This window comes from Leopardus geoffroyi, chromosome C3 (genome assembly GCF_018350155.1).
Source record: "Leopardus geoffroyi isolate Oge1 chromosome C3, O.geoffroyi_Oge1_pat1.0, whole genome shotgun sequence".
Lineage (NCBI taxonomy): Eukaryota > Metazoa > Chordata > Mammalia > Carnivora > Felidae > Leopardus > Leopardus geoffroyi.
Window position 1 is genome coordinate 78324911 of NC_059338.1, and position 27179 is coordinate 78352089.

The 27179-nt window shown below is 48.3% G+C and overlaps 1 protein-coding gene across 1 annotated transcript in view; it reads left to right on the plus strand.

Annotated features, from left to right (window-relative positions):
• The window catches only part of ZFAT (zinc finger and AT-hook domain containing), a 350430-nt gene extending 325673 nt beyond the window's left edge, over positions 1-24757 (plus strand). The window contains exons 17-18 of the transcript XR_006706155.1: positions 22191-22337; positions 24631-24757. The gene's annotated coding sequence lies outside the window, so the exon portion shown is untranslated. The remainder of the gene's footprint in view (positions 1-22190; positions 22338-24630) is intronic.
• The last annotated feature ends 2422 nt before the right edge of the window (positions 24758-27179 follow it).

The window sequence follows — 27179 nt, forward strand, 5'->3', positions numbered from 1 at the left end:
CCAGTCCCAAGATGGAGAGGCATGAGCAACCCCAAGGAACCCAGCTAGTATTCTTATTATTGTGATTATAAATTCTGGTTCAGACATCTTGCTTATATCTGTGTTGATTAAGTCCCTGCCTGTTGTTTCTTCCTGGTTTTTCTTTTGGGGTGAATTCCTTTGTTTTATCATTTTGAAGGAAGAAATTAATAAGGTAAAAACATTAAAATTAAAAAATGAAAAACAACACACACACACAAATAAAATAAATGATGCTAGATCCTAGGTGTGTTTTTGTCTGGTTGTTGAAAGGATTCTTGATAGATTAGAGAGAAAAGGGAAAGATAAGAAAGGAAAAAAAAAGAAAAAAAAGGAAAATGTTTGAAAATGTGAAAAAAATTAATACAATGAAATAGAATAAAACGAAATGGTGGAAGTAAAATATAATTTGAAAAACTTGCAAAAAAGTAACAAATATAGTAGAAAAAAGTTAAAGAAAATTATTTTTAATAAAAGTTGAAAAATAAATTTTTTTCTCTTTCTGTATTCAAGAAAAAGAAAAGAAAAAAAAATTGAATAGAAGGACCAGGGAACAGACTGAAATACGATTGAAATTACATTGGTTTCCCCTAGAAGTCAAACTATGAAGCACTTTGTAGTCTGGAAACTAAGCAGGCAGAGAGACTTGTGCTCCTGAAGAGCGAGGTTGGGCCAGTTGGGCGGGGCTTAGTGTAACGGCTCCGTTCTCCACTAGATGGCGCTGCTCAGCCCACGGGGGTGGATTGTGGTGGTGCGCGTGGGTGCTTATGTGCATGCGCGGGAGTGGAAAATGGCGTCACCCAGCTGCCCCGGTCACTAGTATCGGAACTCTGCCCTCCTGGGTAAGCAGTCGCAAACCCCTCCTTTGTCTTCAGCTTTCGTCCACTCGCCGCTTTTATGCCGTCTGTGACCAAGCTGTCAGGTTGCCAGGCGGCACCTCCCTCCTGAGTTTTATCTCAGAGGCGGCTGTGTTTCCTGGCCCCTCGCTTCTGAGGGACTGCGGCTTTGCCCCGCTCAGATTCTCTGCGGGAGGGTCTCACCGAGCACTGGCCGCGGGCCGGTCGCCCTCAGGAAGGTTCCGGGACCGGTTGCTGCCGACGCCCAGAGACTGCGGCCGGGTGCCAGCCCCGTGCCAGAAAAAGTTCCCGCGATCATGTAGCGGCAGCGTCTCCGGGACGATGGAAAGTCACAACCCGCATCTGGCACTGGGCTTCACCCCCAGCGACCTTGTTCCAGCACCAGCGAATGTGGCCGTTCTCTGGGGTCTCCTGGGACCAGGTGGCTGTGCAGCCTCTACCAGATGTCCTCCCAGCAGAGGATCCGCCTCTGCCTCTGGCGTGAGGACCCCGAAGACCTCTCTCTCGGCTCCCGGGGACTCGCCCTTCCCACCAGAGCACCGCCAGGTATCAGTGGAGGAGTTTCAGACTCTGCGCTCCCCCTGTTTGTAGAGTCTTAGTGGAACTTAAACCCTCTCCTTTTCCCTTTTTTAGTTCAGTCCCTGCAGCTGTTTCCACTTTTCCACTTTCTTTCCCGCTGCTTTGGGGGGGGTGCTTTTCCCATATTTTACCCCTACCCCCGTCCCCATCCTCTCTCCACTCGCAAAAACAGCTCCCTGCCCTCTGGAGCTTCTCTCTCCCCCTGTGCCCTGTACCTGCTAGTTCTGTGGTTCAGGTTGTGCAGATTGTTGTGTTATTCCTCAAATCAGTTTTCTTGGTGTGCAGGATGGTTTAGTGTTGATCTGGCTGTATTTCATGGACGCAAGACACAAAAACTTCTATGCTGTTCTGCCATCTTGGCCCCTCCTCCTCATTATTATATTATTATGATTATTAGCAAATCACTTATTGGGTGTCTGTTGTATGCCAGGCACCACTCTGGTAGAGGTTTTACATGCTTTGTCTATAATTCTTTTTAACAATATCTATTTTTTAGGTTTTTATTTTTATTTTATTTTATTTTGTTTGAGGGAGAGAGAGCCCAAGTGAGGGCAAGCGGGGGAGGGCAGAGGAAGAGGAAGACAGAGAATCCCAAGCAGCCTCCACGCTCAGAGCTCAGCACAGAGGCTGACGCGGGGCTCGATCTCATGAATTGTGAGATCATGACCTGACCCTAAATTAAGAGTCAGACTCAACCGATTGAGCCACCCAGGTGTCCCTAAACAATATTTTACAGCTGAGGTAACTAAGGTCCAGAGAGACTTTGTGTTGCTAGTAGAGGGTAGAGCTGACAACAGGACCCAGGCTGTTTGCTTAGCTCCAAAGTGCAGATTCCACTCATGCCGCGAGGTTGGGCGTCCGTGAATCTAGATTACTGTGTTTTCCTTGTGCGTCATTCCAAACAGCTGTCACAGCTCTGGACTCTTTACTTGGATTTATCAATTTATTTCAAGAGTCCTTCATTTTATTCTCTTCAGTTGAGACAGAGAGAGAGAAAAAGAAAGAATGTGTGTGTGTGTGTGTGTGTGTGTGTGTGTGTGCGTGCATGTGTGTCTGTAACATTTGTATCCACCAACTGGACGTAAAAAAATGTTAACATTTTGTCATATTTTTTTACATAGCAAAACATTACAGAGAAAGTTAGAATCTACTCGGTTTTCCTTCTAAGGCCAGGACTAATGGCAGACCACGGACCTCACAGAGTTTAAGAATGAGAAAGGATGGGGGGGGGGTCTGTTTGCAGATGAGGAACCCTGGAGAAGGAAGGGGGGTGAGTCGCCCACAGTGTGACAGGCAGGCAGGTTGGGGTGGGCCCGGCTCCTGCATCACACATTCAGAGTGCCCTTGATGTGCACTTGAGGTGTCAGGGGTGGGGGGACAGCAATTATTACCCGCAGCCCATGTTTCCCAAGTGCTTCCAGTCCCAGGATGCAGAGGCGTGAGGAGCCCCAAGGAACCCAGAAACGTCGGGTTCAGTCTCAGCACAGCGCAGAAGTTATGCAACGAAGGAGGCATGCATCCAGCATCCGTGAGGGTGGAAAGGGAACTTAAGTCTCTGCTCTGGCATTTCCTGAAAGATGCCGGAGACGGGGCGTGCTCATAAGACACAGCGAACTTCCCGGGCTCTTCATCCCTCTCCCTGAGGCTCAGTGGCACGTGCTTACTCCCCACACCTGCGCCCCCACGCTTGGTCCTGCCCCGTGGGTCCCCCAGACCCCCCAGCCTGTAGCCTCAGCTCCGTTCTCCTCTCCGGGTGAAGTTCTTTTTTGTCTGTTTAAGCAGCCTTGTTGAGATCGAGTTCACACACCGTGCGATGCATTCGTTTTAAGCGCACAACCCAGCGGCGTTTAGGAAATTCAGAGAGGTGTGCGGCCACCACTGCAGCCAATTCCGGAACATTCTCCGCATCTCAGAAAGAAGCCCATACCCTGTGGCTCCCACTACCCCCTCCCCCGCCCATCTTCCCGGCGCACTCCAGAGCCCCAGGCAACGAGGAGGCTGCTTTCTGCCTCTGTGTGTCGGTCAGTGGCTGTAGGTGTCCCTGCTCTGGGCTCAGGCCTTTTTAATGTTAGCAACCATTTTTGCTGCTGCAGTTTTGTCCTCTTCACTCATCACTGGAGCCTGCGCGGCAGGGGAGGCCTCTTCTCTCTCTGGAAGATGAAGTGCAGTGGGGGGCCAGGACGGGGGAGGGCTGCAATTTCCTATCTTTTCCCTTCTCCATTGTTATCCATGTAAACAACGACCTCCGATAGGACGATAGGACGTAAATTGAATTACTGCTCTAATAGAGGCATAATCAGCAGGTTTGGGAGAGAGATTACATCCTCAGGGGAGCACCGGGCAGAGTTTCACAGACAGGAGGGAACAGAGCTGAGTTGTGAAAGATAAATAAGGTGTCAACGGGTCAAGAGCTGGGAGGGAGCTTCCCAGAATGAGGGAGCGTGAGGGACGGAAGACCAAGGCTTCAGGTGGCAGGAATCGCGGGCTGTGTGTGAGAAGCGCTCGCTCCACGGGGCTGAGCAGCACGGGCTGAATGACGAGGCCGGAAAGCTAATGAGAGCCACTGTTTACGGGAGCGTTGTTCAGTTTTTATTTCATTATTGGCCCCTGAAGGAGAAAAATTAAATTTAAATATCATTTCTCCCTAATGAAAGAAATTAAATAGTAAGGGATGCAATTTTGTTGAGTAAGCCCAAGCTTTGGAGGGCCAGAGACTATTATTGTGATGTCGTAGACCTCCACCACGTTGGGGGTGACGCGGCCTGTTGAGAAAGGGGGGCTCTGTCCTGGGCCCCCTTTTCTTTTCACCCTTGTGCTCTCTCTGGGCAGTGACCTCATCCACTCCTGTGTCTCGATGACCATCTTTGTGCACAAGGTTCTCACACCTCCGGGCGGCAGGAGTGTGTCTGGGGACATGAACCAAGCCCCCTCCCCATGTTTTCTTCTCCTCCCCCTCCCTCCCCTCCATCAGCAACTCTCAGTGCCTCAGGGGATGGCCGATAGAGTGGAAGAACAGGAGGCAGAATTTCCAGAAGGACCTGGAAATTTCCAAAGCCAAGGCTTTGGAGTTTCACAAACCTGGGTCTGGAAGACTTGGGTCGTAAAAACGTATGGCATAAAGACCGGGTGTGTCAAGATGGAGGGAGAGCCAGGCTTTGTGAAGCTCGGGCCAGAACTCAGCAAGGAGGGACAGGGAAGCAGGATGCTGAAGTGCATTCACGAGAACACCCTGCTCCACTCCCCTGCCCTGCACCAAGCCCTGGGACCAGAGGGTAGCGTGGCTCCAGACGGGGTGCAGAGAACCCGAGAGTGTGGGGAAGCTGTGTTGTCCATTCCCAAGGAGAGCTCTGGAATGCAGCAGGACCTGGTGTGTCCACCTCAGCAGGGTGTGGGAGCAGAGAGGAACTGGCTGAGGTGCATGGTCACACTGATGGCCTCCGACAGCCCACAACGTCCTCACGGACCCAACAAGGCTTGGAGAGCAGCCGCGGGCTTCTCATCCCCATGGAACAGGGTTCCAGAAGGGCTTAGAACAAGACATGAGGGGACATGTGCAGACCAGAGACCACAGATCAGCAGGGTCAGGGGCTTAGAAATAATCCTGTGGCTAGAGGAGAACCGAGGTTACATTTTGGCCACCCTGCAAAGTGCAAGCTGGTAGTAGGAAGCCAGCAGTTTCCAGAAGATTGGAGAAGCTGTATCTCTCGGGCATTGTGTTTCAGTGTGAGATTCATACTCACAGTGTTCATCTCCAGGACAGGCCTTTCCTGTGCATCAGATGCACGCAGGCAACCACGTTTATCTATGTTTCCACTTGGAAGCTTGCCAGACACACCAAACCCTGTCTGGCCAATGGGGAGCTGCCAGCCTCTTCCAGAACCTGCTTCTCCTCCTCTGCTATTCTCCCCATCTTGGGGAAGGGCACCCCGGCAGCCTCATCTCGCTGAGGGCCACTAGATCACCTCCTCAGAGCCTTTTCTGTTCCCATCCTTTCCTTTGGCCCTGACCTCTGTCCACCACCTGCTCGTCCTTTTCCCCAGAATCCTGCTAAAGCATCTTCCCAAACTTCTCACTGTCTTTTGTCCCTCTTCTGACTCCTCAACAGACAGGTGATAACAATGGTAAAAATAATATAATTATTATTTTTTTAATGTTTATTTATTTATTTTGAGAGAGAGAGAGACAGAGTGTGAGTGGCACATGGCAGAGAGAGGGGGAGACACAGAATCTGAAGCAGGCTCCAGGCTCCGAGCTGTCAGCGTAGAGCCCGACACGGGGCTCGAACTGACAAGCCATGAGATTATGACCTGAGCTGAAGCCAGACGCTTAACCGACTGAGCCACCCAGGCACCCTGGACCAGGTCTATACATGATGCTCTTGTATCTAACAATTGCACGTGCAGTTGTACATACCTCTTGGATAACCCTCATTGATATCTACAATCAGGTGGAAAACTCCTAGAATTACCTCCTTTTATAGGCGAGAAAACTGGAGCCCGGTGACCTGCTGAAGTTACCAAAGGGTAAATGGTGAAGTTGAGATTTGAATCCAGGTGTGTCTGCACCAAACACTCCCAAGACCCTCCAGAGCCTCAGCGTAAAGACAGTTTGTGCTCCTTGAGAGTGTCGTCCTCCTTACATGCTACCCGTGTCGTACAGGGAAGGGAGACACCTTGTACAAATACCCCAATTAACAAGAAGACGTGTCTCATTTGTCAGTGTTAAAGGTCTTTGAGCCACACGTTTATGGAGCTGAATGAGGGTGAAGAGATCGATAATGATTTCAGGTCTGATTGGTTCCTCTGTGCAGGTCTGTATCTCAGTTCTTCATTCCCCCAGATCTGTTTGGCCACAGAGCATAGCGCATTCTGCGTTAGAGCACCATTTTGGTGGCGTGGGATTGTCAATACCGCACAAAATCACCTTGACGGGCAGGGCACTGACGTCAGGCACTTCACATGTGTCGTCAGCTGTCAGACAGGAAACTTCCTATCGCTCAGGGTCTGGACAAACTTGTACTGAACCTCGGAGCCAAATCCACAAACTGGAAATCTAAGGGTCTGTAAATTCCAGGGGTGGGGGCTTTGACGTCGTCCCCAGAGGTCCCTGAGTGTTGAGCCCACCCCTACCACGTCAATCGTAATGTGCAGTTTATCCCCTACTGGCTTTACTTTAAGACACAAGCGAAGCATTTATGACTTTTGGAGGGATGAGGTAGGGGTGTGGTTTATGTTATGACAGTTCTCAAACTCTGGTGTGAATCTGGAGCGCCGCGAGAACTAACGTGATCATAGAACCTGGGCTCCATGAAGAAGGCTATGATTTGGACTTTTGAAATTTAACCAGATTCCCCAGTTGATTCTGATACTGAACAAACTCTGAGAACCTTGTATCATAGGAATGGAAACCTTTACAGGGGAAAATAGGCATTCTGAGTTCTTAAAATTCCCACTGGCCACTCCGTCACCATGGGGTTTTAGACCCACTGGGTTCTATGCTCTTCCCATTTCATGTTTTTTATTCTTTCCTGCTCTCCTCCATTTTAGACAAAAAAAAGAAAAAATTTCCAACTCCACATTTACCGCCAAGGGTTTTGTGGGCCGTTTTACAGATAGTGAAGCAGGCTCTGAGAAGTTACATTCTATATGCAAGGTCAGCGAGCACCATACCCGAGTGTGGAATCTGGGTTTCTCTGACTCTAAAACATAGGAATTATCTGTTATAAAATAGCAGCCATGATGAGTTGAGAAAGCACACCTGACGGGTGCCTGGGTGGCTCAGTCGGTTAAGCATCCAACTCTTAATTTCAGCTCAGGTCATGATCTCACGATTGGTGGGTTTGAGCCTGGCGTTGGGGCTTTGACAGTGAGAAGCCTGCTTGGGATTCTGTCTTTCACTCTCCCTCTGCCCCTCCCCGCTCTGTCTCCCTCAAGATAAATAAACTTAAAGGGAAAAAAAGCACACCTGAGCATTCTGAGTGCTAACCCCAGGTGAGCAGACAAGGACTTACAGAGAATGGGGGGAGGCTCGTATTGAGACCTTACCCTACTTGGTAGTCTGGAGCTTTGAGCCTGCTTGACTATCAGCCAGCTGGTGCAGACTTTGGAGAGTCACTGGCTTGCCCTGTGCCTCAGTCTCCACTCTTTTACCACAACTTCCTATTCACCCTCATTGTTGCTTTGAGCCCTATGCACCTGCTCTAAACTCCCTAAAGGAACAACCCATTTATCCCCAGGCTATCAGACCACTGCTGGCTTTAAGTCCTTCCTTGCCCACTCTGGACTCCATATTTGAACATATAAACCACTGTCCCATCAGTACTCACTTTCCTTGCCTCCTGTTTGTTCCTTTCCCCCACAAGCAGCCCCACACAGGGTCAACACAGTCACCTGTCATCCTGGCCTGAGTGTATCCAGAGTGTGGACTCTCTCTCTCCTCTTATGCTCCTGCTCTACTGGCAGAGTGCTGTATGCAAATGTGCCTTCCTTGTGCTTCTGGTCTAGCTCCGGGTCCCCAGTTTCTTAAACCCAGTGCAGGGACTTCCTGCTGTCAGCTCGTGCCCGTCACCATGACTGCATGTTAACCAAGAGCTTTGAGTGTCACATCCCAGCACGTGCCCCTCGACCTCAGGATGTCTACTTTTGCCGGCCTTTTCTCAGATACGCAGCCGACGGGTCTTTTCCCGCTCCCTCTGGCATGTCTTTCTGCTTTTGCATCCCTTCTACCATTTTGGAATTTGGAGTTTTAGTCTTTTCTCAGTTTTTGGATTAAAAAAACTCACATTATTGGGGTGCCCGGGTGGCTCAGTCAGTTGAGCATCAGACTCTTGATTTCAGCTCAGGTCATGATCTCACGTTTTATGTGTTCGAGTCCCACATCAGGCTCTGTGCTGACAGTGCGGAGCCTGCTTGGAATTCCCTCTCCCTCTCTCTCTGTTCCTTCCCTGTTTGTGCTCTCTTTCTCTCAAAATAAATAAGTAAACTTAAAAAAACCTCACGTTACTAATGTGTCTCTACAGCATCCTGTCTGCTCTCATCCCAGCCTACCTCTCTAGCCCCATCTGCCCGTCTGCGGCTCCCACTGATGTTCTGTGGGTCAGACGCACTGGACTTCTTGATATTCCAAGAGAGCATCGTGCTTCCTCCCCCCACGGGGCCTTTGCGCGTGCTGTCCTCTCTGCCCGGAGTGCTCCTTCTCCCTCTCTTGCTCAGCTTCACCCCTGCTGTGTCTCATGTCTCAGCTTTGTTGTGCTTCTTCACAGAAACCTTCCCTGACCTTGCTGCCCGGATCAGATGCTCGGACTATTCACCCTCATGGGGCCTTCTTCGTGGAACTTATCAGAGATGTCGTGTTGCTGTCATCTGTCATTGTTCCTTCCTGTGTGCCTCCCCATTTGGGGATAGACCATGTTGCTCCCGGCTCTAACCCACTTTCTACCAGTATGTTGTCCATAGTAAGTACTCGACAAGTATTTGTTGAAAGAAAGAAAAAGGGGCGCCTGGGTGGCGCAGTCGGTTAAGCGTCCGACTTCAGCCAGGTCACGATCTCGCGGTCCGTGAGTTCGAGCCCCGCGTCGGGCTCTGGGCTGATGGCTCGGAGCCTGGAGCCTGTTTCCAATTCTGTGTCTCCCTCTCTCTCTGTCCCTCCCCGGTTCATGCTCTGTCTCTCTCTGTCCCAAAAATAAATAAACGTTGAAAAAAAAAAAAAAAAAAAAAAAGAAAGAAAGAAAAAAAAAAAAGAGGAAATAAAGAGAGAAAGTGAGAAAGGAAGAAAGCAAGGCTTGGGAAATGGCTCACCAATGTCACAGTTAGTAACGAGTTGAACCGAACATGCACCTGGGTCCTCAGCATCCAGAACTTTCTTGTTCTTTCCTCTCCATCACAGCTGCCTCCCATGTCCCAGCTCTTTGGGTGTCTGGCCCAGGCTTGGTCTGGCCTTTCTTCAGGACCTGCTTCCTCCACTGTGGCTTCTTCAGGTGGCCTGGGGGAACTTTACTGGTCCCATTAAGACTTTGCCTCCTCCTTTTTACATCTTTACTGCAGATGACACTTGGTTTCACGATTTTAATCAAGGAATTAATTGTATTTGTTCCCCCAGGCAGTTTTTAAGAAAAGGATGTGACTTTCTGAACATAAAATAAATGATAGGAAAGCAAACTGAAGCTTGTGCCCAGGGCAGTGATTTTCCTGCTCCACACCCAGTCCAGGTAGAATGGTATTTCTCTTTTTAAAAATGTTCTTTAATGTGTATTTCATTCTTTGAGACAGAGAGAAACAGAGCATGAGCAGGGGAGGAGCAGAGAGAGAGGGAGACACAGAATCCGAAGCAGGCTGCAGGCTCTGAGCTGTCAGCACAGTCCGATGTGGGGCCCGAACCCATGAACCACGAGATCATGACCTGAGTCGAAGTCGGATGCTCAACTGACTGAGCCACCCAGGTGCCCTGGGTAAAGTGGTATTTCTCTTCATTCCTAACTCCACTGGCTTTTGGAGCTTAGGTTTCTCAGTTACTTGTGTTATTATTGAATATGTCAGCAGTGATTTGAGGCTGCTATTCTCTGCCAGAACACAGCCATCTACTCATTCACTGATTCATTTGGCCACATGCACAGTGATAAAACAGTCTGGATTGGGCAGCGACCCCCTCCACCCCCGCTTTTCACCCCTCAGCTTCACCGAGGTGAGGTGTTCCACAAAAACCTTTGGATTTTTCCAACTCTGGGTCTACCAGAGCACTGTAACCTTGGGTAGGTGACAGAACGCTTTGACCCTCAGTGTTTTCATCTGAAAAGTAGGTTAATAATGTCTGCCTCTTGGAGTAGTTGTGATGGCTGCATGGATACTATGAATATTTGTACTCCCCCTCCCCCCATTCACATCTTGAAATCCTGACTCCTAATATGATGATATTTGGAGGTGGAGCCTTGGGAGGTGATTAGGTCATGAGGGCAAATTCCTCATGAAGAAATCAGAGTCCTTATAAAACAGACCCCAGAAAGCTCCCTGGCCTCTTCCTCCACATGATGACACAGTGAGAAGACAGCCATCTCTGAAGCAGGAAGCAGACCTCACCAGACCCACCCCTCCATGACTGTGAGAAACAAATTGTTGTTTGTAAGCCACCCACTTGATGATACTTTATTATAGCAGCCCAAGCTGACTGAGACAGATAGCAAAGGTATGGAGTGCTTGCCCCAATGCCTGGCCCAAATGATGAGTTTAATGCATTTCCTCTATGTCATTATCAAGGAAGCTGCATGTGCTATGTCACAGTGGTGTTGGGGGAGGTCATTGAAAGGGTATGAATGCCGGTTGACCCCTGAGCTGGACCCGGGTGATCAAAGACCCCTCACTCCCTTTCCCTGTCCTTGGAATGTACATTCTGCTTGCCTTCCCACTCCCGAAAGCTGTCCCAAGGACCCAGCCTTGAGACAGTGATGTGATGCTGAGACCATCTAGATGATAATCCTGACTGAACCCCGATAAAGGTAAGACTTGGTGGGCAGGTGTAGAGATCTCCTTGCCTGTTGGTGCCCAAGACAAGCCCCGTGGGTAGGTTCCCTTGCTTATCCAGCCTGCCACCTATCCATCCGTAGTGGCCCTCCTCTTTTTTCATCTCTCCCTGCCCTCTGTGTATAGGGGTCCGGAATCTGATCACACCCGGGAAACTCTGGAGGAGGTTGGCAACCAACAAGGGGATTTTGTCACTCACCAGCTGGGGGACCTTGGGCATTTATCCCATATGCACCTCAATTTTCTCATCTGTGTGATGCACTGAATAATCCCTGCTTTTCCTCATTCAATAAGTTAGTGTGAGATGATGGAATCAGGAAACAGTTGTGAAATGGCTTTGAAACGTGGGTTCCAGAAGCAACTGCCTCATTTTGGCAGTAATGTGTGGTAGTTTCCGCAGATATCTGATCCCTTTGGCTAATTACACAAAAGTGTTTTCCAAAGCCCTTTTGAATGACATCCCCGAGGCAATAAAATTATACATTCTATTGTAATTCAACTCAAGGAACTTTTACTGCGTGTTGGTCACAGACACAGTTGTGGGCTTTGGATTCCTTAAAACGAAAATCAATAAATGGTTCATGGAGCATTAAGTAGGGATTAGATGTGGAGAAATCACATTTCAACTTCATAGGGGACTTGAAAGTGTCCCCATTATGCCCTACCAAGCTGCAGTTGGAGAACATCACCCATCACTTGAACTCCAGAAGGTCTTGGGGGTGGCCCTGCTTTAGTGTGATCATTTGCTTATGGGACATTAACTTCTCCCCGCTTCACGTTGCTGCCTTCACATCGAGGATAATTCCCTCACCTTCGGCTGGTTCATCACTGCCTCCTAACACATAAGGAAGCCCTCGGGTTATTTCTGAGAGGCCCCAAATTCTCAGGGACGGTTCTCGCACGTTATTATGTTCTGGTGCTGGCTGATATGAGCCCATTGGTCTCCACTGGCAGAGCCTTCTGGGAAAATATGCAGGCTTCTGCCATATTCTGGTGCTTTTCAGATGGCTGTATGGAAGCATGGCTCTCCCAAAGCCTGTGGGCTTTATTCCGGCCAGGCTGGCTCTGTCAGGCATTGGCCATGAGCTGGTGGGACAGTGGCCAGCCAGGCTGCTCCTTTCTGGATACCACCCTATTTAATGCTCCTCTTTCCACAATGCTGTGATTCCTGTTCTACAGATAAGAGAGAACTAAGGCCCAGATTGGTTAGGTGATTCCTCCCTTAGGAGCCAAGCTGGGGTTCCAGCCCAAGAACCTCAAGTCTAGGCTCCTGGCTTATCTTGTGTCACACCCAGTAGTCTAGCCAAATAAATTCACCCTTTTAGTTGTCTCAATGCAGCGAGCTCATGTTTGTGTGGAACATTCCAGAGTGGCTGCCTCAGGGGGTGGGCTCGTGTAACCTGGGTCTGTATTGTTACCCCCGTCTCCAGGTGTGCCTTCAGAGCCCGGATGATCCGGTCCTCTTGGCTCTTTCCAGGTTGGAAGCCATGGAGGATGTGGTCTGGCTTGATTCCACTTTTATTAAAACCTTAAGACTAGAGCTTGTTCCTGACAGTCCTGCATCTGAGGCAGAGAAAGCCTCAGTTGGCTCTAAGTTTGCAACAGAAATGTCAGAGCAGATTCTGGGCTTGTGCTGTGATACCCTGTCTCCAAGGGAAGGTTAAATTGATACAAAGTTAGAGCTTTTCAGGGCGGAGCTCTCTGTACAAGACCAAGGGAGCATTGAAAACTTGCCTTTGAAAGAGAACCTCCAGGCTTGGTGGAATCCATTTTTGTTTGTCTATTAATTAATTTATTCATTAATTCTTTCAACAAATAGTTACGGGGGCCCTGCACTTGCTATGTTAGGGAGACAAAGATGAATTAGGCATTGCTGTTGTCCTCTTCTTGGCTCTCGTTTCTGGATCATTCTGTTTCTAAAATGATCTCCGAAGGGCCTTAGCGTAGGTACCTCTCTCTGCCTCTGAGAAGCTTAGTCATAGGTCAGAGGTTACCCGGAGAGCAAGTGACACAACTAGGGTCTGGATCCAGATCATTTCCATGGCAAGTCCAAGATCTTACCCCGTCACCTCTGAGTGATTTCCTATTGAGCGTGTGCACTGGCTCGGCAGGTGCAGGTGTGCCCCAGCGTGGGGAGGAGCAGGAGAAGGTCCACCCCTGTGAGAGAGCTCATGGGGCTCCTCTCGAGAGGTCCCAGGTGGGTCAGAGAGAGCATCGTGTGGGCGCCAGCTGGAGCACACTGGGCACTGTGGCGGACCGGTGGAGGGCTGACCACCCAGCTGAGCTTTGAAGGGGGAGAAGGTGGGCCAAGGTGGGTGAGGCAGAGACCTCACACACCTGGATGTGGAAATCTGAGAAAACTGACCACGGAGTACCTGGGTCAGACCGTACAAAGCCCCCATGGTGGGGGGATAGGCCGGGGTTGTAAGGGGCCCATGTGCCCCCGCAGGGAATTTGAGCTTTACCCTGCAGGAGTAGAAGACACCTAATGGTGCTCAGGGTGCAGTGTGAAGACAGGGGCAAGTATGTCACCACTTGAAGAGGTCCTTTGGGGTGAACTTTACGGGCTGAGTAGGGTTTAGGATGATAGACCATGGGCTGGGAAGGGGGTTTGGGGCAGAACATTGTATGTAGTGGTATCATCATGTGCACAACATAAGGGAAATAAGCTAATGTACAGCTTCTGTTACATTTATAGTTTTCTTCTTCTTCTGAGTGGGTACTCCTCAATTAAGCCATGCTTGATTAATTGAAGTCCAGTAGTAATCAATGCAAGTTCATGTTTATCAGGACCTAAATTGTGTGGAAATGCTAAAAAGCCATGTTCTCCAAGGCTCTCCCTTGGAGCATTGGTTCTATAGGATGTTAATGGGTGTCACGTCCTGAAGGACTGGCTCCTTGTCAAGGATATTTGGGGAAATGTTGGGGTGTAAATACACAGCCACTTGGTGGTGAAGCCTGTGCTCTGAATCACTGCACCAAATAGGTGTGAAGAGGTCAGAGGAAGTCTTTGCTAGATGGGAGGCCCTGCCCCCAAGTCCATGCTTCCTCACCCCTACCACAGGCAGAGGTAACTATGCTTTGTGTCCCCACTAGGCCTGTAGACTTTGACACCATGGCACCAGAGCCTTTGCAAAACATGCATTTTCTCCAGTTCTGGATTGGCAATTTCTAGCAGGCCTATGGTCTGGCCTATAGCCATCTCTGATCCTTCAGTGCATAGCCGGTTGCCTTGCTGTGACTTGGCCTGTCTCTGATCCTTTCCAGGGCCGGGTATGTCTGGACATAGCACAGTCCTAGGCCATACCAACTTTCCATTCACCGAGACCCCTCAAACACTCTATGGCCCTTATCAGTGACCCTTCTACCTTGGGACCATCCCCACAGCTGGACCAAGTTTCTCCTGGTCTGGTCCTGCCAGATCCCTGTTCTCTCTTAACTTTCCCTGGACATAGGCTCCAGCCCACTTTGGTTGTGCAGTATATGACCAAAGCTGAGGTCAGAAGGATGCCCTTGGGATGCAGAGGGAGGGAACCCAATCCTTTGCCTGCTGGCCAGAGTCCTCTGTGAAGCACAAAAGAAAGGGCATGTGCGCGAGATACTGGGTTGATCATGTTTCCCTAAAATAGCTGCTCTAAAAGCATTGTGCTGTGATTATTAAAAGCTTGAGTTAGCAATTGATTTCAGGCTGAGAGATCAATGTGAAAAAGAGATTGCAATACAGGATTACGAAGAAGCCATCCGTGACCCCCACACTTATGAAGCGGCCACGTCTACCTCTCCTGCAGTTCAGTCACCTTATTGTAATTGTATGTCTGCTGCTCTGGGCCCCTGTGAACTTCTGGAGGTTGGGGGCCCTGCGGGGCTCATCTTGAACAGCAGCTGGCTTACGGCAGGTGCTTGATTTATGATGTTCACAGCGTACCCTACTCTATGATGAAGAAACAGAGCCATGGCACCGTTCTATTACTTGGCCACAAAATTAGAAAGCGGAAGAATGGGCGTTTGAGCCTGTGAGTCTCATGACCGACAGGATTCTTTAAGTCCAAGTCTGGAAGAGGTAAAAGGGTCCATGTATGCACATGAGACTTCAGCTCTGTCCACGTGTTACCAGTCAGCTCCATGGGCAGGCTTTGCTCCAGTCTCCGGGCAGTTCTGGTGCCCTCTGGTCCTAGAGGCATTCTCTGTTCTGGCCTGGATGCTCTTGTCACCACTACCCAGCACCAGCTTTGAATAAAGTCCTCACACAATCTGCCCAAATCCTCATATATCTCCATTCCTTTGACCATGGGCTTTCTTTGCACAGTCCGTGCAACAACCAAGCTGTTACTGTTTTCTGAGCATTACCAGGTCTAAGGTTGCATAGGAAACACCATGAAAGCATGGATGTGGGGCAGGTGGCCTGCTTTATTCACAAGCCCGGTCACTTGCTTTTGTAGGCAAGGCAGTAAAATTTAAACTCAAACTTGGGGAGATCAATATTTTCTGAGGGTTTTGACCATGAGACTTCATAAAGAGTAGACACAGAGTTCCAATGTTGCCTGTTTCTCATAAGCTTCTGGGATTTGGATATTCTGACTCTTCTATCTACCGCATAAATGATACATGGAGAAAGGGGATGAATCTAAGTGGCCACCCAGAAAGGAACCCAGACCCGAATCCTTTACCATTGCCGCTAAATCTCTTGGATTCTGTTTCTTCGTTTCTTAGAAGTTGGGCTCAACAGATACATCCTTTCCCACAGTTGCCCTTGAAAATACTCACCCTTGGGGTGCCTGGGTGGCTCAGTCAGTTGAGCCTCCGACTTCGGCTCAGGTCACGATCTCGCGGTCTGTGAGTTCGAGCCCCGCGTCGGGCTCTGGGCTGATGGCTCAGAGCCTAGAGCCTGCTTCCGATTCTCTGTCTCCCTCTCTCTCTGCCCCTCCCCCATTCATGTCTGTCTCTCTCTGTCTCAAAAATAAATAAACGTTAAAAAAATTAAAAAAAGAAAAAAGAAAATAACTCACCCTTGTTTGATGGGCACGGTTTCTCTCACTCACACCACAATATGGCTACAGGTGGATAAGCCATGCTTGTGCAATTTAGCCAACAGATTTAGTGTCCTGTGTGTGTAAATGGATTCAATCGCCACAATCCTGTGAGGCAGGTGCTATTATTTTCTCCATTTTACTTCTGAGTAAATAGAGACCCAGAGGTTAAACAACCTGCCTGAGGTCCTAAAGCAAGAAAAGATGTGAAGCCGGGAAATGAACCAAATGTGAAGCATACTGCAGCATGGGATAACACCCTCTGTTCACGCTTTCTCCATTTTTGATGGCCCTAGGGGTGGCATCCACCCCAAGTGACCGTTCAGAGTTCTTGCCTTGGATTTGGATTGGATTTAAGCAATAGTTGGTTTTCTTCAACCTCTACCCCCATCATTCTACTTTAAATTTTTCTTAAATGTTTATTTATTTTTTTTTGTTTGTGGGGGGATAGGGGTGGGGGGGGATAAAAGATCCGAAGTGGGCTCTGCACTGATGGCAGAGAGCCTGCCCGTGGGGCTTGAACTCACAACCCGTGGGATCATGACCTGAGCCGAAGCAGGACACTCAACTGACTGAGCCACCCAGGCACCCACCCCATCATTCCACTTTGACATTTCTTCCCCAATAGTTCCTCGACTCCACCAGGACATTTAGTCCATCAATCATATCAGTCTCATTAAGCTTCTCATGTGAAGGTTGATTGGGAAAGAATAGGATCCTGGATTTGGAAAAGGGACGTACTGAAATCCAAGTGAACCTGATTTATCCTTGCCATTAGAAGTCGCTTGATCTCCGGTGTCTGAAGAGATTAGCATTCTTTGCTTGAAAATTCTGTGATGGCCTCCCCTGGGGCAGATGCCAATTCTCCTCCAAAACCCAACAGCCATTCCTGTTGTTGCTAGACACAAAATAAGGTTAAATTGTGCTCCATGGACAAGTGAACACTGTGGGCCAGGATGAAATAACTTACCCACAAAGCGAATTCTAAGATATTGCTAATATATATTAGAAATCTGAGTGACATGTGTGGGAGTGGATTCTCAGGATGTGAGACCAAGGAAAACAGATTATGACACCATATCAGGCTGAATTCATTGATATGGTGCACTTGCTAAGGCTGAGGATTTAACGGATTACCTCATGGAGCTGGAGACGGTTCTGACAGCTGGTGGAGTGAGTGGAACTTAGATTTACTCGTGGACTATATTTAATGAGGTTGGCATGGAAGCATTTCCCTGGCATGATGCGGAGGAGATGATCCGAAAAATCGGAGAGAAAGAGGTGTTGGAGTAGAGGTGCCACGTATGACGGGCACACTCACCTCCAGCTACGTTGCACAACAGTTGTGGCACCAAGACACTCTCTTAAGTAAGGTGTTGAGAAGCATGCTAGTGAGGGAAGCGTCTGCATCCTCGCAAAGCTCTGATTTCTCTTCTTAGTAGGCCAGGTGTGGCAAGAGGGAACATCTGTCGAGATGGGCTCTTTGATTTCATTAGGGATGACAGGAACCGGGTGGAGTGGAGGGCAAGTGGCAGCGCTTCATTGTCAAAGACAAGACGGGTGTATTCACCAGAAAGGGCTGCAGGGGTATGTTAGTGATCAGGGAGCTGTGGCCTGCAGGTGCTTTTGGCTGTGGTCACCTGATCGTAGTGTTCCTAGGAATCTCGGAATGAAAGAGATGCACAGGATAGGAGAGGACTGCAGGATCTACATAAAAGGAAAGAACAACCCTATATCTAAGAGTCAACACCCTAACTTGAGTTGAGGTCCCTTGGTTGAGGTCCCTACTTACCAAGATTATAAACTAGATACAGACTCCATCCATGGGGGAAGTTTCAGAGCTTAATATCGCCATCAAAGTCTTGAAAGGCACACAGGTGGCGAGGTCTATCACTGCCTCATTTAACTCACCAGGGTGACCTCTACCAGAGTCAGATGGTTATTGGAGAATGACTGAACTAGCATAAGCTTGGGCAGGTTGGGTTCTAATGGCGGTTGCTCGTGCAGATGTCGTGTCTATACTGGAGTAAAATCAGCAGGGTCTCTTGCACTTGGTACACAGCCGCTGACCTGGCTGATGCCTTTTTCTCATCTCTATCTGGAAGGACCGCCAGAAGCCGCTTGCTTTTCCCTGTCAGGGCCAACGGCACTCCATCACAGGTTTGCCACGGGGCTACGTCAGCTCTCTTGAACTTTGCCGTAAAACGATACACAGAGCTTTTGATGATCTTGACATTCCACACGACACAATGCTGGTTTGCCGCGTTGATGGCATTGTGATGACTGAAGCTATTTGGCTAGAAGTAGCCACTTTGATGTAGGGAGGTATGAGTAAATGAAAAGGTACAAGGTAAAGCCTGTAAAAATCAAAGTCCTCTCACCTCAGAGAATTTTCTGAGTGTTTATTGGTCTTGAGAATGTTGAGCTAGCCCCTCCAAGGTGAAAGACATGTTTCTGGATCTCATACTACGTACCAGGAGAAAAGCAGGATGCAGCACAATTCACAGTAGGTCCTTTGGACTTTTCTAACACATTCGCGTGTGTTACTACAACACCTGTCCACAGTCGTCTGAACGCTGCCTGTTGAGTTGGGCACCAGAGCAGGAGAAGGCTCTGTGGTGAGTGCAGGCTGCAGCACAAGTGTCTCTACCACTTGGATCTCATGATCCAGCAGACCCAGTGGTACCCAAAGTGTCTGTGGAAGTAGGGAGACTGTATGAAGCCTCTGGACAGCATCAGCAGAGGACATAGAACAGACTTCTAAGATTTTGGAGCAGATGCGCCCCCTCTTCACAAATAAGTATTATGCTTTGCTCCTGGGCCTTGGCAGGCACAGCATGTGTAATCCTGAGGTAATCAGGGGAGTGAGTGGGGCGAGATTTCTATTATAAATTGAGTGTTTCCAAGCCACCTAGCCGTAGGTCGGGAATGCCCAGCAGCAGTCTCTCATCCAGCGGAATTGTTGTGTGAGAGACTGAGCTTGGGCAAGTTTGCAAGGGGCCAATAAGTTTCTTGAGCAGATGGCTCAGATTCCCTTAACATCAACTCCCACCACATTATCTTCCTTCCCTCCATCTGTGGGCTCAGAAGTGTGGGCCCGGTATTACCAAGACTGACCGAGCTAACACTACCACTTAAGTGCCTGATTTTCCAAATGTGGAGAGTGATGGTAAACTCCTGGCATTGCACCGTTCCCTGGGGGACCAGCCAGCCACCAGCGGTATGCAGATAACATTGGACCTCTTCTGCCATGAAGGGGACACAGATCTCTCCTTATTAAGATAGACACATATTCTAAATATAGGTTTGCCTTACCCTCCATCATGCCATTCTGCACAGCACTATTTTTGATCAAGGAACACATTTCACAGCAAAGCCAGTGCAACAATGAGCTCGTGCCCATGGAATGATGAGGCAGCACTGTATCCTTCATCAGTCACGAGTGTCCAATCTCATTGAAATGTGGAACGGCTTACTGAAGATGTATTTAGTTAGGAGACAACACTTTGAAAAGTTGGGGTTCTCTATTATAGAATGAAATATATATTTTTTGAAACAGAGATAATTATATGATCCTGTCTTTTCCATAGCCAGAATACACAGATCCAGAAACTAGGCAGTGAACTCGAGGGTGGTATCTCTTTAATAAGCTACCGCAGACTTTTTGCTTTCCATTTCTAAAATACTGGATGGTCTGGAAATCTTAGTCTCCAAGGAGAGGGATTCCGTCACTAGGAGACACAACAATAGGACGAAACAAATGGTGGTGAGGAATAAAATTCTGTAACCACACTGAAATCATGTAGTTCCCTGTTAATAGCAGGTGGTGTTACCTAACCTAACACATCCTTACTCCGAGCAGCGTGAACTCACGTCTGATACTCTCCCGGGGGAAATAATGTCATAGGGAGAACTAACCTTGCACCTGAGGGACACAGTCACTATAAAAGAAAGGCAAGAATATGAGATTCAGCTCTACTCTAAGAATAAAAATTAATGGTCTAGACAGGTCATAAATTCAAAATAAGGATAATAATTTTCCCCACAGAGATAAGAGAGGATATTGGTAACAGGAAGCAGGAGCAAGAAGTTAATAAAACAGAATCAAGTTGAAATGCGTGGTGAGGAAAATGTTTTAAAATAAAGAACACAACGATGGGCTGCACGATAGCCTGCGTAGAGTCCAGAATGAAATAGCTGGAAACCAGCTGGAGGAGCCCTCCCAGAAGGCATCAGGAAGGAATAAAGAGCTGAGGAAAATTCAACGATCTTCTACTAGACGTCCCCGAGGGAAAGGCAAAAGTGATTGGAGAGGAGACATTAGTGGAAGAACTAATGACTTCGGGTCTTCCAGAATTAATGACATTGATCTTGACTGAAGATCTTCACAGAGTGGACACAGGGTGGAAAAGGACAAACAGACACCTTTAAATGTTAGAGAAAAATTTAATTCTATCAAAGAAAAAAGGGAGACTACAGCTATCCAAGCAGATAACATTTATCCAGGACTCTTATCGTGGGCACTGTTCTAAGCCTTCACATGGATGAGCTTCCTTCGCCCTTCTCACAAATCTAAGATGTGGGGACTCTCATCATCCCTATTTGTACACGAGGAAATAGAAGTACAGAGAGTTTAAGCAACTTGTCCAAGATCTCAGAGTCGGGACGTGGAGGAGTGGGTTCTTGAAGCCCGAAGTCTCTTGCTCTGGAGTCTCAGTTCTTAAGCACCAGGCTCTCCTCCTCGAAAAGTTTGTAGAGAGAGAAGACAGATCGCTCAGGAATAAAAATCACCTCGGCATTAGACCTCTCAATAGTACTGGTATGGTCACGAAGGCAGCGGGGAGATCATTTCAAAATATTATAGGAAAAAATAATTTGTAACATAGAATTAGCTAAACCGGAGGGAAAGAGGTTGAGTAAATTGCATGAAGAAATACATACAGTAAGAGGAGAAGCGGTCTTAGCTGCGGTCCATTAATCTTTTTAAATATTGCCTCTGCTAAATGCTGGGAGAATTGTGGCTCGGACGACCATTTTCTTTGAGAGTGTAATTGCCTGCCTGGGAAGGAGGGCAGAGGATAAACGGTGTTCTCAGGTGGGCTTGCCCTTTTACCCTCTCTGCTTCCGAGAGCTGCTGAGCCAGGGCTGTGGGGCCAAGAGCCGAGGCCATCGCTACATGTTAGATAAACCCAGACAGCCCCTCTCTACACAGGTTGCAGGACAGAGATAAATGCAAGGGAAGATCTTATGGATACATGAATTTTATGATGCAATCTCCAGGCTGTAAAATGGACAGGATGAATGCTCTTGAAAGCCCCTGAGACGGTTATAAAGTCAACGATTGGGTGTCATCTCTGCTCAGAGGAAATGTGCTCGGTTTGGTTTGTGCTGCCCATCCTTGACATCAGACATGTGTAATTTTAGTGTTTGCATTAAGGAAGTGTCATTAAAAGGTTCTCCCAGGGCAAGTTCCCTCATTCTAAAAGCCGTCAAAGGCCCACCATCGTGGAAACATGCCATTTTGAAGTTAGACGGCATTGTTTTTACTAAGGTTCTTAATTTTTATTGACGAGAAAACTGAGACTCAAGAAAATGTGTGATTCCCCCCCTCCCAAGGTCATCCAAATAGTAAAGGACAGCCCACACTTGAATTCCTACCTAATTCAGTCATTCCACGTGCATGTTTTGAGGGTCTACGACATATGGCAGACATTCTCCTGGGTCCTAGAGTACAGCAGTGAACAAGGCAGCGGTCCTCTCTGCCAGCCACAGGTTTACATTGTATAAAGGAGAGAGAGAGTAGAGGTCCAAGCCAACAAATGTTGATGATAGCTATGGTGGTGACAGGTGTGAAGCCAATGGAAGAGGGGGTGATGTAGAAAGTGGTGGGGAAGGCGGCTGGCTATCATCTGCTGAGACAACAGGGTGCGGTTTTTGAAGACGTGATATTTGAGATGAGATTTAGCCTGTTGAAAATGTGGGTCGAGGGGGAAAACAAGGCCATGGCCCCAAGGCAAGTACGTATTTAGCCACTTGGGGTGGAAGGAAAGTAGCTATTTTTAGAACAGAGTGCGTGAGGGGATAGGTCCCCGGGGGCCACATTTTGCTAAGATGTTTGGGTTGTGTTCTGTAAGCAATGGAAAGCTATCAAAGGGTTTAAAGCTAAATGGTGCCATAATCTGATTTGTATTTTCCAGAAAGATCGCCCTGGCTGCTGTGCGGAGAGAGAGCGATCACGGCACCAAAGATGCAGGCAGACCAGGTAGGAGGGAGTTTACCCAGCAGCAAAGACCATGCTTCCAGCTACTCTCCGGCATTGTTCCCGATCCCGTTATCCCACAAAGGTATGAGATTTATCCAAATAAACCCAGTTTGCATCTTCTGATTTCCAGTCAGGTTGTCCCCCGCGGTGACAGGCTCCAACCGTCTTTCCTGGTACTGGAAGAGAGGTGTAAAACAAAACACATTAATTTGAATGGTTTCTTTTTCTTTTTTTTTTTTTTTTTCAACGTTTATTCATTTTTGGGACAGAGAGAGACAGAGCATGAACGGGGGAGGGGCAGAGAGAGAGGGAGACACAGAATCGGAAACAGGCTCCAGGCTCCGAGCCATCAGCCCAGAGCCTGACGCGGGGCTCGAACTCACGGACCGCGAGATCGTGACCTGGCTGAAGTCGGACGCCCAACCGACCGCGCCACCCAGGCGCCCCTTGAATGGTTTCTTTACACAAAAAACTTTGTGTTCCTGCTCAGTGCGAGGCTCTCTGCCAGAGAGTAGAGATGTTGAGATTGGAGACGTGGTTCCTGCTGCTGAGTGTGGTGGGGGGCACTTACAGGTGGACAGTCAGAATACAGTGTGCACAGAAGGGGGACTCATAACCTGGAGGCAGCCTGCATAATGGAAAAGCCAGGGGTGCTGGCCCAGGGACCCGAGTGGGAGACACAAGACCCGTGTTGGAGCCTTGGCAATGCTTTTGAGTCTTCCGTGATGAATACAAGTGTACGTGTTCACGAGGGAAGGGACTTTGAGGCAGAGGGATCAGTGTTTGCAATGGCAGGTGGATGTTGAGAGGGTTCAGATAACGTGTAGTCATTTCGTTTGGCTTGGGATGTAACAACAGGGTTTGCAGGGAGAGTGTCAGGGAAGAGAGTGTAAGACGTTATGTGTGGTAGATATGAACCCGGGCTTCCTTCCGTGTGAGAGACTGTTTTGAATCCCCGCTTATGTGGGCGATGCATGAATTAGGATTCCTGGTTGCGAGAAAAGAGACTGGCTTCAACTGGTTTAACCAAGTAGGAATGTCTGTTACTAACTTTCAGGGATATGTAATGGGTCCCAAAGGAGGGATAAAGCCGGGCCTCTGGTAGGAGCCCAAACCGGGCTTTGTGGAACCGTGCAAGTCTAAACGTCTGCTTCTCTCTGCACGTCTGCTGAATGATTCTCACTGCAAACCGATTTTCCTGCTTCTTAGGCCACAAACAACTCCTGAGTTTTTATCTCCTCTGTTCATGAGACCAGAGAGCACAGAACAAAAAGAGCAGACTCAGATCCAAATTCCCGGGGACCAGCATTATCATTAGCCTGTTTTGATAAAGTATTCACTTCGATACTGTTGCCAGGAAGGTCAGGCCAGGTGGTAAAACGTGGCTTCCGGGAGCCACCAAGGACTCATGTGGCTCATGAGCTAATTTATATAAGATCCTTAGCAATATGCCTGGCATGTGGTGATTATTCCATAAATGTGATTCCAGGAGGTAAGAGGTGAGGGCAGGGGTGGGTGTACGTACAAAGGGTCCTGGAAAAACTATTTGTGTTCAATAGTGTCACACAATGAGAGGGGGCCCGGCACACTGGCACAGAGCAGAGAATCACAGAGTAGGTAGGTTATTACTGCGTCAGAATCCTCTGCTCTGTCTCCCCCAACCCCACCCCCACGCCTCTTGGCCCATTAATTTCTTGCCTATCAAGAAAGTTGTTTGGCTCCGGTCTGTATTCTCAGCTCCGCAGACAGTAACCGATGCCCCCGACCACTGGCTGCAGTCTTCCACCCGAGCGAACGGCTCATTGTCTCCCGCCTGCAGCCTCCACGAACCTGGACGTTCTCGAGCCTCGCAGTCAGGCCCACTCTGGCCCCTGAGCACTACATTTCGGACGCCTGGAAACTCTACCCTTAATCCGACCCATGTCAACAAGATCCCAGCATGCCTTGCAGCCAGCAGCGCCTGAGTTATCTCATTGCAGAGACACATTTGCCAGCTAGCACATTTGCCGCTTTAATTAGACTAGTTTTGACAAGCTCCAAAACTTTGTTTTTGATTTTTATCTTTGGGATGATTTAAAGCACCATAAAGCTGTGTAATTGTTGTGGGCAGGTCACATATTCACCAACATCCATCTGCTTCCTTGGAAGACTAAGCACCCCAAGCTTGGAATGGAGCGTGGAAAGCAGATAATAAAAAGAGATTGCCATAGGTTAATGCTTTTTCTCATGCCAAATGTTTGTTTGTTTGTTTGTTTTTAATTTTACTCTCTCTAGTGTTCTTGGCAGTGTACTTAAGCAACTGTTTTGACCTTCCTTTCATTTTCAACCGATAAAAAATAATTAACATGCTGATATTCTGGGCTTGTTGCTTTCAGAGGAGGTGAAGATGTTTGCATGCTGCCTGGGAGTCTACAAAGGAAACTCATGTAAATTGTCTCATTTAACATAATCCCATGAAGCCATGCGCCGTGCCTGTCATCAGTCCCATTTTACAGATAAGGAACCCGAAGCTGAACAAGGTTCAATGCGTATTGCAAGGTCAATGAAGCTCCATGAAATGAGTGTTTATTGAAGCTCCCCTTTACTGCCATGGGCGGCGAAAAGATACCACGTACAATGCAGAATTACTTGGGACTTTGCTAGCACATTGTTCCTCTGAGAGCCATATGCTTCCCTGTCTGCTCTCATGTCAACTGACTTTTGCTCATTGGATAGTTGGCTTCAATAGAGCATCTGGTTATACTTAATTTTTTTTTTTTTACTTTATTTGAGATGAAAGAGAGAGAGAGAGAGAGAGAGAGAGAGAGAGAGAGAGAGAGAGAATGAACAGGGGAGGGACAGAAAGACAGGGAGAGAAAATCCCAAGCAGGTTCCCCACTGTCAGCATAGAACACGATGTAGGGCTCTATCTATCTCACGAATCGTCAGATCGTGACCTGAGCCAAAATCACAAGTTGGGTGCTTGACAGACTGAGCCACCCAGGTGCCCCATCATCTGGTTATACTTATTAAGGCCATGTGGAGGTTGCAGGTCCCGGGAGTGGAATGGGGTTCTCATCGTAGCCATTCGTGAATACATAATTCCGTGACAGACTGCCCAACTGGATCTTGTCTCTGTGCTCCTTTCCCAGAATTATACAACTTAGCCCTCCACACCCACCCTTCCTTACATAGATGAATAAATTTTTTTTTTATCTTCCCAGGAATGTTCCTTTCGGACTAGTTAACAAGGGGGGAAAATAAGCTTTAGGGGTTGATTGACGAAGTCTTGGGCCTACCCTGACATATTTGTTGACTGTAGGCCTGCGACTTCTCTCAGCTTCTGGGCAACATAAGCCCAACAATATTGTCTTGAGTAATAAACGAGATTACTCACAATTATCTCAAACATGTGCAGGCCTCTTCCCTTAAAAAAAATTTTTTTTTAACCTTTATTCATTTTTGAGAGACAGAGAGTGAAGGGGGAGGGGCAGAGAGAGAGAGGAAGACACAGAGACGGAAGCAGGTTCCAGCACAGAGCCTGACGTGGGGCTCCAAGCCACGAACTGTGAGATCATGACCTGAGCCAAAGTCGGATGCTTAACCGACTGAGCCACCCAGGAACCCCAGGCCTCATCCTTTTTAATCAGTCTGCTACTTACTGCACCCCTGCCCCACTGCCCTAACCCTATCCTAGGCTCTTACTCCTCAATTCCCCTGTTGGCCTCTGAACTTCCTTCTCCCGGGGAATATTCCACCGAATACACATACATTGGGGGAATTATTTACCTCCATCCCTCTACTGAGGGGAAAACCCTGTCCTTCTCCCTCCCCTACATTCACACGTTCCTCCCGCTGAATCTTCTGGGTCCTGGCGATGAGCTTGCCATTTATGACCGGCCATGACATTATGGAGAGGCACAGACTGCAAGTGAAAACAGATGAGGTGCATATTAACTACTTTCCTCTTCGTTCTCCCCCCCCCCCCCCCATCTTGTCTGTTGCCTGTTCCTGCTGCGCAGTCCTCCCCGTGGGCCTTTTGGCACACGAATTCTTCTGCGTGTCTCACCTTCTCCTCACCTCTGGCTGTGAAATCCTGTCCTTACTCCAGTATCTCCATGAAATGACAGCTCTCTAGTGTCATGTGATGCGGCCTTTCCTTGCTCTGTGTGATCGCAGTGTTGACAGGCATTGTTTGAGCAGTGTTTTGGGCCAGGTTCCCTAGACGTCGAGTCTGGGAAGTCCTCATGCAAGTAAGTGGCCTGAGTGTTGGTAGACATGTGAGGGAGTGAGGGAAGGAGGTCGGATCAAGAAAGGAAGGTAGGCAAAAAGAAAGAGAGAGAGAGGGAGAGGGAGAGAGAAGCTTCATAACCTCATTGAAATTGTAGAGTGGTGGGGCTGGGGGTGGGGGAAATGGGGAGATGTTGATCCAGGAGGAGGAACTTGTAGCTATAAGATGAGAAGGTCGTGGGATCTCATGTAGAGTGGGTGACTGTGGCTCACAGTACTGTCTTACACACTTGAGAGTTGCTAAGGGGGTAAATCTTAAATGTTCTCATCACAAAAAAGAAATGGTACTTATGTGACACGGTGGTGGGGGCTTAGCTGACCCTATGGTGGTAATCACTTTGCAGCATATGAGCGCATTGGGCGATACTTTGTAAACCTTAAATGTATACAATGTTGCATGTCAATTACATGTCAGTAAATCTGGGGAAAAAAGACAAAGACAAAGAAATCTAGGTTTTGGGGGGAAGCGAGCCTCAGCCTGACCCCACCCGGAGGTCAGGAGTGTGAGTTGCACCAGCAGTTGTCTTACCCAAAGAGAAGGTGGCTTTGGTCAGCCGTTGTCTAGGAGCCGTTTCCCAGCCTGTAACTCACAGGCGTCTCCAGGGAATATGTGGAGACCTGGGCAGGACACCAACATCATCTGCTATAAATAATC